The sequence below is a fragment of the Macaca nemestrina genome, chromosome 5, assembly GCF_043159975.1.
Source record: "Macaca nemestrina isolate mMacNem1 chromosome 5, mMacNem.hap1, whole genome shotgun sequence".
Classification (NCBI taxonomy): domain Eukaryota; kingdom Metazoa; phylum Chordata; class Mammalia; order Primates; family Cercopithecidae; genus Macaca; species Macaca nemestrina.
The window spans coordinates 109,712,822-109,727,743 of record NC_092129.1 but is presented as its reverse complement, the minus strand read 5'-3'; the positions used below and the strand labels follow the sequence as shown (position 1 = coordinate 109,727,743).

Here is a 14,922-nt window from a genome sequence, read left to right as displayed (position 1 = left end):
GATGGGGAACATACAAGTACTCAGTGATGCTGCCTGCCTGCCTTCCTTCATTCCCTCAGGCCTCCTTCTCATCATCGCTTCCTGCTTTGCTCTGCGTGACAGAACAACTTTTTTTCTCACTTCTTTTATAGTACCTGTAGGAGTCTGTATGCTCTTTCTCTTAGCATTTTATTTGTTTAACTCCTACACAGACACATGCCAAATGCTGTTATAGTATTAGTCTTGATTGCAATATTTGCTATTAAATTTTATTATATAATTTTACAATTTGGGTTTCTGTCTAGAGAGAATAAACGTTAATAGCTCTTTGTGTTTTCCTGATATTCATAGGTTCAGACTGGAGCACAAGTTTAATTATTCATTTCTACTTTGATGGTTCCATCCATTTTTTATGATTTTGGGAGTGATTTAGGACAGCTACCTCACTTAACCCCAAATAAGATTTCTTTTGTTATTATGCCACTGACAACTTTCAAATGAGTCACATGCCTTAGTGTACGTTTTACCTTGTAAAAGTGTCTGAAATTCTAAAGGACATCCAAACAGATTTTTTTCAAACTTCCTTTAATAAACAAACCTTTTTTTTTTTTTTTTTTAAAAAAAAAAGCAACCTGGAAGAGGAAGTTAGAGAAAATGAAGTATGATTGAAGTTCTTGGTATCATTTGTCAATATACTTAAACTGAATATGTCTACATTTTCTGCTACCTGGATTTTTAGAAAAGCCTTCTTGGTGGACATGTAATGTAAGGCTGATAACACTATGTGCACACAGTACCTTTATCTTTAACTTTGCGTTTTCAGAGATTACTCTTAAGTTTTATTGTACATGCAGGTGTCGATTCCCAGGTTGTCTGGGTTAAAGGTTATACAGTTGTTGAGGGCCCTCTTTAATAAGAGGAATCCAAAATTTAAAATTCGAAGTTAGATATAAACATTTATTTAGGATAAAAAAAGCATAACTTAAAATTATGTAAAGCTTACATGTTCTATAAATATTTTAAAACCTCCAAATAGAACTTGCTACATTTGTCACTGCAGCATGACTTCAGTTCTTTCAAAAAGCCCCTAAACCTGTGAAATTACCCTGTGCACACATTTTTGCTTGCTTATAGACATGAAGGCCAGATGCTGGCAAAACAAACTAGCCACAAGGTGAGACATGAGTTCTGTAGTGCTACCCTAACCTGAATGCTTGCCTTGTTACCAGACTAAATCCCCGTGCAGTGGGAAGGGATGCACTTTGCTAGGCACATGTAGTGTCACGCACAAAGGAAACAGACTGCTACACTTCAACTCTCTCTGGAAGTCCCACCTCTGTCCCTGAATCCTGCCCCCAGTCTCCACCTACCTGTCTTAAAAGCCCTTAAAATCCCCCTTTACCTTACCCCCCAGAGAGTAAGTTCTTTGCGTATAAGCTCCCCTTCTGCTTTCCTCGATCAATGAATAAAGTTTCTGTTCTGCATGACCGAGCCTGGTCTTGTTTTATTAGTGTGAACAACACCGAGCAGGGAAAGGAGGGCCCATTAGGGTCAATGACCTTTTTGAAGGTTGGTAACATTTTATTAATTAATTGCCTCACAAAGTTCTATAATACTCTTTCCTATATATTTAGTTGCATGCCCTTTGATATCCTCATTGTAAAACAAATAAATTTGTAATATCCTCTATGAAAACTATAGAAGGATTATTTTATTTTAGCCTAGCTGATTGAAATTTGTTTTTTTACTGTTAATAGCTGGGACACATTCAATATGTGATTATACGAGATATACTTACTATTTGTAGTCCTGCTCTTGGTTTGTGTCCTACAAATGCAGGTATTCCAATAAATTCTATTTTGAAGAATGCCTGAAAAACATGTTGTTTAGATAATTATGCAATATTATTGAGAATATTATTGGAGGAATAGAACTTCCATGTTGAATGGTGTCAGTGAGAACTGAATCATTTTCTTATAATTTCACATGTCTGATAATTAGAAGAATTTTCCATAGACTAACTTGTTGCTCCAATATATTTCAAATCTATTTATCCTCCATTATCTATGAATATTCTGTGCTGAAAATCAGAGGGAATGTTCATATCAAATTATAATCTCTGGAAATATACATTAATTTCAGTGATGCCCGATGAGTCAACAACAACTATACATATAAAAACTGTGAAACTTAAGTAGATTAGACCCAAGAGAATAGATCTCCAACTCAACTTTCTCTTAGCCGGATTCTAAAACATCCATGGCTAATCCATTTCTATTGGACCTCAGGGAATGTAATGGGGATGAAGTCAGAAAAGAAAGAGACAGCAGTCCAACCAATTGCCATTAAAATGTCTTACGTTTGAAAGTTTTAGAAAAACTAGTGATTACGTGAACACGTTGCAAGGGAGCCTCCTAGGGCATTGGAAGGTCCTCATCTAGTGAGGTGCCCTGGAGATAAGCTTCGTTAGTTTCACAGGAAATCTCTCTCTGATTACAAAAACTTCTGAGTGAAAGATTTGCCTAGAGGGACCTACTTTCTTTAAACTCAGATATGTCACATTTGATTTTGTGTCTGGTTGTCTTTTCCTATTTAGTTTTTTATTAAAAGTTAAGAGCAACTCCAAAGTCACTGAAGTTGTAACCTAAGAACCATTCCCTGTTTCTTAGAGTACCAATTCTATATGGACTATTAAAAATGAGTGACTCACAATATTGTAGAGAACAAGGAAGTTGGAAGGAAGCAAAGAATGTGTGCTGATCTAAATAAAAAAAAAAAAAAAAAAAAAAAGGAAGCCTAGTTTAAACTGTTGAAAGTAAAAAGACAAGTGTTGTATAGCCCAGGAATTCCCAGGAGATAGCCACTGGCTTTCTAAGAGTTCTATGATAACTTACTTACAATAACAAGGCTCTCTCCAGACACTGAAGTATAATCTCAAAAACTAAATTATTAACTTATAGGAAAATAAAACTTTACACAGATCAGAATACTTGTGTTAACATGACAAAGTTTCTCTCCTGTAGGCTAGCTTGAATGGCAAGTCTGATTATGAACAAAAAGTTGCCTGGCAAGTGTGAAATGTGAACATTGAGTGTATGTGATCTTAAGCAGTTCCTCAGACAATATATTTTGATCTTTCTTCCTCATATCTATTGGCCAAGGCTGGCTTTTCCCTTGACTTGGTTAGATGTGCATTGCCATATTTGTCATGTATGTTCTTCCTGATTGAAACAGTCTTTGCTCACACATATTAATGTCATTGTTATGACTGTGGTCAAATGTTATGCCAAACTGGGAGCTATTTTAAATCTTCCAGGTAACTTAACATACATAATATATATGTATGTATGTTACATTTTTAAATGTTTATCAAAGTAATATTCACCTACAATTGACAAAGCATAGGGTTGAAAAAAAACAATAGCCCATTGCATCATCAACCTCCATTCCTAGATCTTTCTCCTGAAGATTACCTGCATATCTGCAAATGATATGTACAGTGGAATTGCTTGATTGCCAATTTTTAGATATTTTGTATTCGGTTCCTACCAAGGCAGATGAAGATTTAGCCTACTTATAGCTACCCCATCTTCCTTTCTTTTTGTATAGTTATAATAAAATTTTGTTCCTGAATCCTTGTATTTGAAACATTAAATAATAATCTTATACCTTTACTATTTTTTTCTAATTGTAAACAGTAATTTTTAAATTCTATAGTTCAGCCCGGGCGTGGTGGCTCAAGCCTGTAATCCCAGCACTTTGGGAGGCTGAGACGGGCGGATCACGAGGTCAGGAGATCGAGACCATCCTGGCTAACACGGCGAAACCCTGTCTCTACTAAAAAATACAAAAAAACTAGCCGGGCGAGGTGGCGGGCGGCTGTAGTCCCAGCTACTCGGGAGGCTGAGGCAGGAGAATGGCGTAAACCCGGGAGGCGGAGCTTGCAGTGAGCTGAGATCTGGCCACTGCACTCCAGCCTGGGCGACAGAGCCAGACTCCATCTCAAAAAAAAAAAAAAAAAAAAAAATTCTGTCGTTCATAAGGTGTAGATATTAGTTGCTTCTTGCTCCTCCTTTCAGCATTTCTCTCTTCCAGTTTCTCTTATGTACATTTTAACTTTTCCATTGTCACAATTGATAACAATTTCTTACTATGTATTATGTGAAAGAGGGGGTTAATTAAACTCAAGACTAATAATGTTTCCATTCTGTAAATTGGTTAAGAAAAAAATAGACCAAAACCAATTTTGTTCACAATAATCATGGTTTTAAGAAACCTGTACCTTGCTTTGCTTAAAAACTTCAGAAGAAGCCTCATAATATGCAATATGAAATGTGTTTAAAAGTTGCTTTGAGTGTACACTATATCTTTAAGATCTTTTTTTTTTATTATTATTATACTTTAAGTTCTAGGGTACATGTGCATAACGTGCAGGTTTGTTACATATGTATACTTGTGCCATGTTGCTGTGCTGCACCCATCAACTCGTCAGCACCCATCAACTCGTCATTTACATCAGGTATAACTCCCAATGCAATCCCTCCCCCCTCCCCCCATCCCATGATAGGCCCCGGTGTGTGATGTTCCCCTTCCCGAGTCCAAGTGATCTCATTGTTCAGTTCCCACCTATGAGTGAGAACATGCGGTGTTTGGTTTTCTGTTCTTGTGACAGTTTGCTGAGAATGATGGTTTCCAGCTGCATCCATGTCCCTATAAAGGACACAAACTCATCCTTTTTTATGGCTGCATGGTATTCCATGGTGTATATGTGCCACATTTTCTTAATCCAGTCTGTCACTGATGGACATTCGGGTTGATTCCAAGTCTTTGCTATTGTGAATAGTGCCGCAATAAACATACGTGTGCATGTGTCTTTATAGCAGCATGATTTATAATCCTTTGGGTATATACCCAGTAATGGGATGGCTGGGTCATATGGTACATCTAGTTCTAGATCCTTGAGGAATCACCATACTGTTTTCCATAATGGTTGAACTAGTTTACAATCCCACCAACAGTGTAAAAGTGTTCCTATTTCTCCACATCCTCTCCAGCACCTGTTGTTTCCTGACTTTTTAATGATCGCCATTCTAACTGGTGTGAGATGGTATCTCATTGTGGTTTTGATTTGCATTTCTCTGATGGCCAGTGATGAGCATTTTTTCATGTGTCTGTTGGCTGTATGAATGTCTTCTTTTGAGAAATGTCTGTTCATATCCTTTGCCCACTTTTTGATGGGGTTGTTTGTTTTTTTCTTGTAAATTTGTTTGAGTTCTTTGTAGGTTCTGGATATTAGCCCTTTGTCAGATGAGTAGATTGCAAAAATTTTCTCCCATTCTGTAGGTTGCCTGTTCACTCTGATGGTAGTTTCTTTTGCTGTGCAGAAGCTCTTTAGTTTAATGAGATCCCATTTGTCAATTTTGGCTTTTGCTGCCGTTGCTTTTGGTGTTTTAGACATGAAGTCTTTGCCCATGCCTATGTCCTGAATGGTATTGATGGAACATACCTCAAAATAATAAGAGCTATTTATGACAAACCCACAGCCAATATCATACTGAATGGGCAAAAACTGGAAAAATTCCCTTTGAAAACTGGCACAAGACAGGGATGCCCTCTCTCACCACTCCTATTCAACATAGTGTTGGAAGTTCTGGCTAGGGCAATCAGGCAAGAGAAAGAAATCAAGGGTATTCAGTTAGGAAAAGAAGAAGTCAAACTGTCCCTGTTTGCAGATGACATGATTGTATATTTAGAAAACCCCATTGTCTCAGCCCAAAATCTCCTTAAGCTGATAAGCAACTTCAGCAAAGTCTCAGGATACAAAATTAATGTGCAAAAATCACAAGCATTCTTATACACCAGTAACAGACAAACAGAGAGCCAAATCAGGAATGAACTTCCATTCACAATTGCTTCAAAGAGAATCAAATACCTAGGAATCCAACTTACAAGGGTTGTAAAGGACCTCTTCAAGGAGAACTGCAAACCACTGCTCCGTGAAATAAAAGGGGACACAAACAAATGGAAGAACATACCATGCTCATGGATAGGAAGAATCAATATCGTGAAAATGGCCATACTGCCCAAGGTAATTTATAGATTCAATGCCATCCCCATGAAGCTACCAATGAGTTTCTTCACAGAATTGGAAAAAACTGCTTTAAAGTTCATATGGAACCAAAAAAGAGCCCGCATCTCCAAGACAATCCTAAGTCAAAAGAACAAAGCTGGAGTCATCACGCTACCTGACTTCAAACTCTACTACAAGGCTACAGTAACCAAAACAGCATGGTACTGGTACCATAACAGAGATATAGACCAATGGAACAGAACAGAGTCCTCAGAAATAATACCACACATCTACAGCCATCTGATCTTTGACAAACCTGAGAGGAACAAGAAATGGGGAAAGGATTCCCTATTTAATAAATGGTGCTGGGAAAATTGGCTAGCCATAAGTAGAAAGCTGAAACTGGATCCTTTCCTTACTCCTTATACGAAAATTAATTCAAGATGGATTAGAGACTTAAATGTTAGACCTAATACCATATCTTTAAGATCTTAATACAGACACTAGGTCGATCAGTTCAAGACAACCAGTCTTATACTTGGTAAACAGCCTGATATTACTTTCTGATATTCTGTGTAAATTCTTCTCCTAAAAGTCCTTGGTGAACTCATGTCTTTTCTTCCTCTTATCCCACTTCATATAGTACAGCAGCATTCAACAAATCAAGATAACAATAAGAATAAAAATTTTCTCCTGAATGGATCCCAGGAACCCTAAATTCAACATGTTAAAAACTTAATTCAGAGCCAGGCACAATGGCATGTGGTTGTAATCTCAGGTACTCAGCAGGCCGAGATTGGAGGATCCCTTGAGCCAAGGAGTTGGACACAGCCTAGACAGTACAGCAAGACCCCATCTCAAAACCACAACAACGACGACAAACAAACACCTCAGTTCATCATCTTTAGCCCAGCTCCTCCTATATTCTCCATGTGAGGACACCCACTGCTAAGGACAAAAATCAAGAAGGCATCTTGGGTTTCTCCTCTCGCACTCCATATCTTGTCTGCTGTGAAGTCCTTATTTGTTCTGCCTCACAAAGAACAAACGGATTAGGATAGTTTTCTCTGTCCTCACTACTCACCTGCAAGCCATCCTACATTTCAAGTTAGAATAATGTTTCTTACACTCAGATCTGAGTAACCACATTTTGTATTTAAAAGCCTTATTATTTTTCTCATTGCGTGTATGATAATACCCCAGATTTCTCAGACAATATTCAATGGGTTTCATTATGTAGGTTGAGCTCATCTCAGCAGCCTTGTATCTTAATACATCTCCCCTTACTCTTTACTCCACTTTGAACTGTCTCTGACCCTCCAATATGCCACTTCCTCTTTTATCTTTAGGTTTTTAAATATTTTGTCTGTTCTCACTGGAACATCCTCCAGTCACTCTTCACATGGTGAACATGTGTGCCCAGTCTCAGTTTAGATTGTAAACCCTTCCTTGAATATTTTCTTTTAGAGTCATTGAAGGCCAACAATGTGCTTTCAAACATAATGTCTTAACTGCTTGTCAGAATACATATAGTATGCTGAGATGATTTCTTTAACTGTTTTATACACTAGAGTGTACATTCTTCATGGAGATTTTATTTTATTCACTGTGTAGCCCTAATGCCCAGTATAGATGGCAGCATTGCCTGGTGTCTGTTTGCCAAGTGAATGAATGAAAACATCCAAGTCCTTTCCATAGATTCCTTGATTCTCTCAAGTTATTTTCATTAGAATAGATGACTGTTTCATGGAATGATACAAGTATAATTTGGCTTTAAAAGGAATAGAGAGAATAGATGACACCTTCGAGTTGCTCTGAGGGTTCTGAGAGTAATAAATTTACTGTCTTCACAAATTCCAAACTAGATACCATTACAATGGCTTTTTCATGGCCCTCTTCAAGATACTGAGAGTGGCAGGAGGCATTCAGATGCCTAGGCAGATAGTGGTGGGTCCCTGGTGAAACCCCACCTACAAGCTGAAAACAGTTTAACGCCTGAAAACCAAGCTACAAGTTAAATTCTTGGAATGGACTGAGAACATGTCTTTCTGTTTGGTAGAGATCATAGATTTTCCTCCATAGATCCCCACCCTTCACCTATTTTACATATACCTATCCTTTCCTAATTTGTTTTCTACACTGTCATGTCCACCTTTGGTGTCTTTGCTTTAACCTTTTTTGCATATGCACAAGCCAGTCAGCATGCACTCCCCATTCTGAGTCCATATGAGGCCCCAGACCCAGCCACATGGGGGACTTTCCTCCGTTCAGGTACGGGAATCACCCCCCACATCCCCTCTTTGCTGAGAGCTTTCCTTTTGCTTAGTGGATTCTACTACACTCACTCTTTAGTGTCCTCATGCTTAATTCTTCCTGGTTGTGAGACAAGATCTCTGATCTAGCTGAGTTAAGGAATAGACAGACTGCAAAAATAACAAGTCTACCTATGGCTCGTAGAAATTGCCACATGACTGAGAAAGCTACTCTTATATATATTTTAATTCTCCAATGACATCAGTGTAAGAATAGCAATTGCTGCTTGTATTTTGGGGATTGTAAATAAGATCTTTTTAGTTATTCTGAAAGAGATTGCATTATGATAAATTTGTGCCAACTATTTAAATTTAACAACTTATTTTATTTTTCTCCCAGAAAGCTATTTGAAATCTTTTTCTGTAATAAATTGATGTGAAAGAAACTTTCCAAATGAGAAATTTGTTCTCCAGTTCTTTAACCTCCACACACTGTTAGCTGGCATTCTTTCTGCAGAGATTTCAAAATTTCTCTATGCATTCTAACATGGATATATCACTGAGAGAGCTGTGTTTCTCTTGGAGGGTTGGATTTAGTGCCTAATTTTGGCTCATTCATCTCTTCCATAGTTATATCCATTGTTAACAGCAGAAATTTTCTTTTCCACATATTCTATGTCTTTTTCTGTACCTTCCCATAAAGATTTGCTCTTCTTGTTTTGTAATGGCATGTTTGGTGTTTGAGGCAATTATGACTAGTTAAATTGTCCACATTTAAAAGTTACTCCAAAAAGCGTATTTTCAGACTAGAGGTTGGTATAAGGCAGAGCAACAATTGTAACATTTATAAGCCCTGTTCTTTCATTTGCTCTGAGACTGACTTTGTCCCCTAGAGTTACAGATTTTCAGCAGCTTTCCTTGAAGCCCCACTTCACACACAAGCCTTGGGGCTGGTGGCAGGAGAAAGCTGCAGCCAGATGAGTGGCACAGTGCCTTCTCCTCTCCAACACTCAACCCAAATATCTCTCCTTCTGTTTTATTTACATGTTGAGCTTCTGAGTAAGTTTTCATCTGGGAAAATAAACTGAATGGAGCATTTTATTATAAAATAATTTTAAAACCTCTGCCAAAGAAGCTGAATAACATTTAGGAGGTGAATGTGTTACAAAACTACCTAAGAGCATAATTTACCTTTGGTTCTGGCTATCTCCTGTATGGCCTGAGTACTCTATCCATTCCATGTACAAACTGATCAACACTTTTGTCATAAAACTATGACTTGTCACACTCAGAATCTTCAAGGGCAATTCCTATTTATAATAAAATGGATCCAATACTCACCTTCTGCGGTAATTGTTCAGTGAGTCTGTTTGAAACTTCTGCCTCACTTGGGGCTGAGAAAGGCTGAATTCTTCATGTTGGGTAGCATTCTAAAAGACATATTTTTCCCTGAAATCTTAAGTAGGCACAGTACACATTTTATTCTGCTTATCTTTGCATTTTTAATACCCACTATAAATGTTAAATATCTAAAATGTGCAAGTGCATAGAAGTGACTCAGATCTTGTTTATTTACTTCTAGTGCTGCTCATATCTTACTTGTCACTTGTAGAATGCATTGCCTGGTTTTTGTCTGACCACCATTCTTTTTCCCTACTACTGGAGATAGCAACACCCACCCCATTGGGGAAATGCTCTTCCTCCTCTGCATGGGTTTTAGGGAGGAGAATTTCAATACAGTCCTCTGGAACATAGCTGAGAGTGAGTCACCTGACCCAATTAGCTAAACAAAAATGCTCATGTAGGATTTATACTTTATTTAGAGAGAAATAAGTTCTCTTTCCTGCGGGCTTTATTAAAGTGAGATGAGGTGAGTCTGAGTAATTGTAGAATGTCCTTGGTTACCTCTGGGTTTGCTCAGCTGTTGTCTGTCTGCGATTTATATACTCTCGTAATAATATTCTTGGGGGTGGCAAGAAGTCTATCTCCCTGGAAGGGTGCCTGTAGCATGACTGTACCCAGAAAAAAAAATAATTTCTGTAAAATAGAGGATTTCTGTTTCCAAGATTTTCAAAATTTTAGTCTTCCCATTTCAAAACACTGCTATGAAAACTAAAACTGAATTTGATGATGGATTGCTGTTCCCAGAGATTCTGTGGTTGGTAAGCAAACCAAGCATTTAACATGCTTACCTTTTAACTCTTTTGTGTTTGTGAGGTACTGAATAAATTCATACAAATTATTACAATATGCATCCTAAAAAATGTCCCCTGTAAAATATATTATTTTCCTGTAGCCTGTTTGCTTGTATTGATTCCATGGGTCTACCCTATAAACATTTGCATTAAATATAACTATTAATGATGATCCATTTGAACTAGTCTAATTGTTTTACCTTTGTTAATCATCTTCCATGAAAATATAAAGATAACTTTAAATAGTTTTTTTCATACCTTGTGAGTTAGTTTCTATCTTTCCAATCAATGCACATTGAATAGACTCCTTTTCACTCCCTGACAAATAGAGTGAGAAGGAAAAATTAGAGCTAGGGGTGAGACTGAAGTCATCACTATCCAAATGACTATCCAGGTGAGCAAAGAGCCAGGAAATAGGTCATCATTTTGGTTCTTATTGTTTAACCTGACTGAATCCTACCTCTCTTCATCCCTAAAAGACTATAGTCATTGAGATAAGACATCATTTTAGCAGAGTGTATTTTGTTAATAATAACAATAAAGTAAAGCTTTAAGGGTTTGTTTATTCTAAAGTCACAATCAAAATAATTTAATTGCATTACTTCTCTAATCATTGACTACTTCTCTGCTGGTACAAGGGTAGGTAAACTTTGTAGCAAACCTAACCTTGCCTACAAAACTTGGGATAGCTCTTCACTACAGTAATTGCTACCCCTCTGCTTACGACATCCCTTTCCCACTTATCAGGCAGAGGGATACCAAAAGCTGGAGGGAAATGCATATTTAAATCATGTGTTATATCAAGAAATTTCAGATTTATATGTGGTGTTGAAATCTAAATCTTAGATGCCTTGACATGGCACATGATTTAGACTGTTAGAAGAAAAACTTCAGCTGAATTAAATTTAAAGGAGTTTAACTGAGCAATGAACAATTCCTAAATTGGGCAGCCCCCAGAATTACAGCAGATTCAGAGAGACTCCAGGGATGCCTCATGGTCAGAACAAATTTATAGACAAAAAAGGGAAGTGATGTACAGAAATCAGAAGTGAGGTACAGAAACAGCTGGATTGATTACAGGTTGATGTTTGCCTTATTTGAACACAGTTTGAGCACTTGGCAGTGTATGATTGGTTGAAGTATGGCTGCTGGGATTGGCCAAGACTCAGTTATTGTTACAAGCACATACTCCTAAATTAGGGTTTCAATCTTGTCTACCTATTAAGTTAGGTTGTGGTTCATCCACAAGGACTCAAATACAGAAGTACAGAGTCCTTCTCAGGTTATATTTAGTTTACTTTAACAAGACTAAAAGGTTATGGCATTTCTCTCCCACTGGCAAAGATTACCCAAGACAAATTTTCATTTGAATGAGGTGGATCAACGTAAAACAATTATGCATATAGTTTAGCAATTAATTTAGCTCCAAGTAAGTTGAACTAACAGGTGTTCAAAAATAGATTTTTAAAGATATCACAATATCCAAAAGTACTTATGAATTATTTCATAGTGAATTTTCCTATGTAGACCTTTACTAAAATTTACTTAGGTAAAAAGACATACTCAGAAACACATTTCTCAACCATAGGAAAAGGAAGAGCCAATTCCCACAATAAGAATTAGGAATTCTCACAAGTGATATAATTAGAGGAAGAAGTAGTAATCTTATATTTGCAGTTCAAATGCTGAAATGAGGCTGTTGTTATTTGAAACCTAACTGTGGTGTATATTCTGAAAGTATTCACATGTTACAGCAGTGTAAGGGCCAGCAAAGTTATTAAATACTTCAAGTATAAATGGTACGGCTGCAAAAGGGGAACTGCCCCAAGGATATGCCCAGCTGTCATTAACAAATAAGAGCTGCAGATAGCATTATCAGATATTCTTACCAGCACTATACACTGCTCATTGGAAAGCCAACACAGGTCTATAATTATTATTATGCTCACATACATTATATTCAAAATATGTAATTATTTCTAGCCCCATAGACAAATATGTACTGCAGCATTTAGAGTTGCATAAGAAAAACTTCTTGAGTGTACAGTATGAGGTAAAATGTGAACAAATACCATAAATATTTTTAGCTTCAGATAAGATGATTTTGAATTAGCAGAAAAAGGCAATAGTGTTAAACTCTATATTACTTTCTGAGGTAAAGTCATCTATGTGGTCTAAATGTGTCTTACTATGGCAAATCAGATTTAAAGTTTGCATTATGAAGAGGCAAAGTGTGAAACAGAACAAAATTCTATCTAGTCTGTTAACCACATTAATAAAAACTCTACTTATGAGATAATCTATCTGATAATTTCATGAACCATTAAAAGTATTTGAGAGGTTTACCTGCAGTATGTTTTTGAGGTCCTTTAACTTAAACTTTTGATGGGGGAGAAAACTTAATGTTCCTTCTGGTGAATTCTAAACTAGTCCTTCTTCAGAATTCTGGGTCAGGCTTTACATTTGATTTTTATTGAGAATTGGGAAAGAAAGAGAGACCACCTCGTGTCACTCCTGCCTTATGGGGGATAAAAACCCAGTTACCCAACAGGAGGGCAAGTTTGCTTTGTTTATCCCAACTCGCACTGTAAAACTTTCAGTTTTAGGGGTGATTGTGGTAGAGGTGAAAATGGATCTTTATTTCCCTGTCAGGTGCCAAATACCTTAATTTATCTTTTCCACCAACTTTTCCACAAAAATGAAAACCCCCGTTTCATCAATGTGTTGAATATTTTAATATTTTTTGAGACGAAGTTTCACTCTTGTTGCCCAGGCTGGAGTGCAGTGGTGCTATCTTGGCTCACTGCAACCTCTGCCTCCTGGGTTCAAGAGATTCTCCTTCGCAGCCTCCCCAGTAGCTGGGAATGCAGGCGCCTGCCACCATGCCCAGCTAAGTTTTGTAGTTTTAGTAGAGACAGGGTTTCACCGTGTTGGCCAGGCTGGTCTCAAACTCCTAACCTCAGATGATCCACCTGCCTCGGCCTCCCAAAATGCTGGGATTACAGGCATGAGCCACTGCACCCGGCCCAAAGTGTTGACTTTAATAATCAGTTGGAGAAGAAACGTAGTGATGAAGTGTGAATATTTGAAAGGTTGGCCTTCCATGCTTGTTTATAAGTGTGTGTGTAAATGGAGAAATGTATTGATGATGACAAAAGAAGTGCAGGAGCTTCACAGTCAAGAGAACGAAGTAAGAGGGGTTTTGGTTTATCTTGTTATTCACTTGCATATATAAAATTTAGGAACCATTTTGGCAGTCTCCTTCTCAAAAGGATTGTGGTACTTTGTTCTAAGAGAATTGTGTGTTGATGCTCACTTTGTATACACATGGATCTGGACGTTCCAGAGATTGAGAGATGGAAAGGTTCCCTTTAGAAGGCTGTGGACAGGGCCAGCAGTAACTATCAATTGTGGCTTATCTCACCTTTATGTCGTCTTTCTACAATACAATTTCAAAGATACCTCCTTCTAACATATTAGACTACTACTCCCATATCTGAAAATACTGCAGTGATTTTTCTCTGGAGGGTGAGGTAATCAGGATATTTTTACATTTTTTTTCCCCTTTGTATAGTTCAAGTTCTTACAATTAGCTTATAATTATTTTATATTAGAAAAAGGCAATTTCTATTAAAAATGAAATAAATTGGATGTAAAACTAATCAAGAGAATCAATATGGCCTTCTAAGGAGATACTGAAAATTATGTAATTAATGAGAATTTTGAGACAAAGAGAATATTTGGTGTTACTGATATGCTTTAGTTGGAGAACAGTATTTTGAATCAAGCTCTATAATTGAAGAAAATCTTCTGAGAGTCATTGTAAATGTGTAGTAGGGACAGTCACTCACCTGGAAAGAACTAAGGAGAAATGAATGGAGAAAAATCAGAAGTAGGAGTAGCAAATGTGCCCTAGGCCCTTACATGCTTATTTTGCTTATTTTTAATTTATTATGAAAGGAAAGGGTTGATAGCTGGTCTGTGACATTTCCTCAAACCTCAGAAACACCTGAGAATTTGATGCTGAATTGAATCCTCTTGGGACTCAAACTCAGGAATTATAGAAAGATACCAGATCCACAATAACAGTACACCTACTGAGCACCTATACCTCATCCTAGGAACAGTTTATTGATTGCCAAATCAGTGTATTGATGAGAAGGAACTCCAGCAGAGAATGAGACTTAAGTCATGTATCCTGATGGGACAATGTGACTAGAAGTGCATAAATGCAGGGTACAGTTATATAACCTGAAGGGCAGTAAGAGAACTCATTGCTCATGGCTTTCTTAGGCTGAAGTGGCCTGCGCATGTTTGAAGTTCAGCCATGGGGCCTCTGCTCTGCTGTGGAATTCCATTTCACATTGCCTGTATTGGCTCGATAATTTGGTACTAGGAGAAACATGTGCCTTTCACTGCTGCTGAC

At 37.4% G+C, this 14,922-nt stretch overlaps 1 long non-coding RNA gene across 3 annotated transcripts in view; it reads right to left on the bottom strand.

Annotated features, from left to right (window-relative positions):
• Positions 1-670: 670 nt before the first annotated feature.
• LOC139363367 (uncharacterized) overlaps positions 671-14,922 on the bottom strand; it is a 107,204-nt gene continuing 92,952 nt past the window's right edge. For all 3 annotated transcript variants that reach the window (XR_011623613.1, XR_011623612.1, XR_011623611.1), the window contains exons 4-6: positions 10,755-10,814; positions 9,643-9,731; positions 671-1,849 (exon numbers count right to left, since the gene is read on the bottom strand). This is a non-coding gene — a long non-coding RNA (uncharacterized lncRNA). The remainder of the gene's footprint in view (positions 1,850-9,642; positions 9,732-10,754; positions 10,815-14,922) is intronic.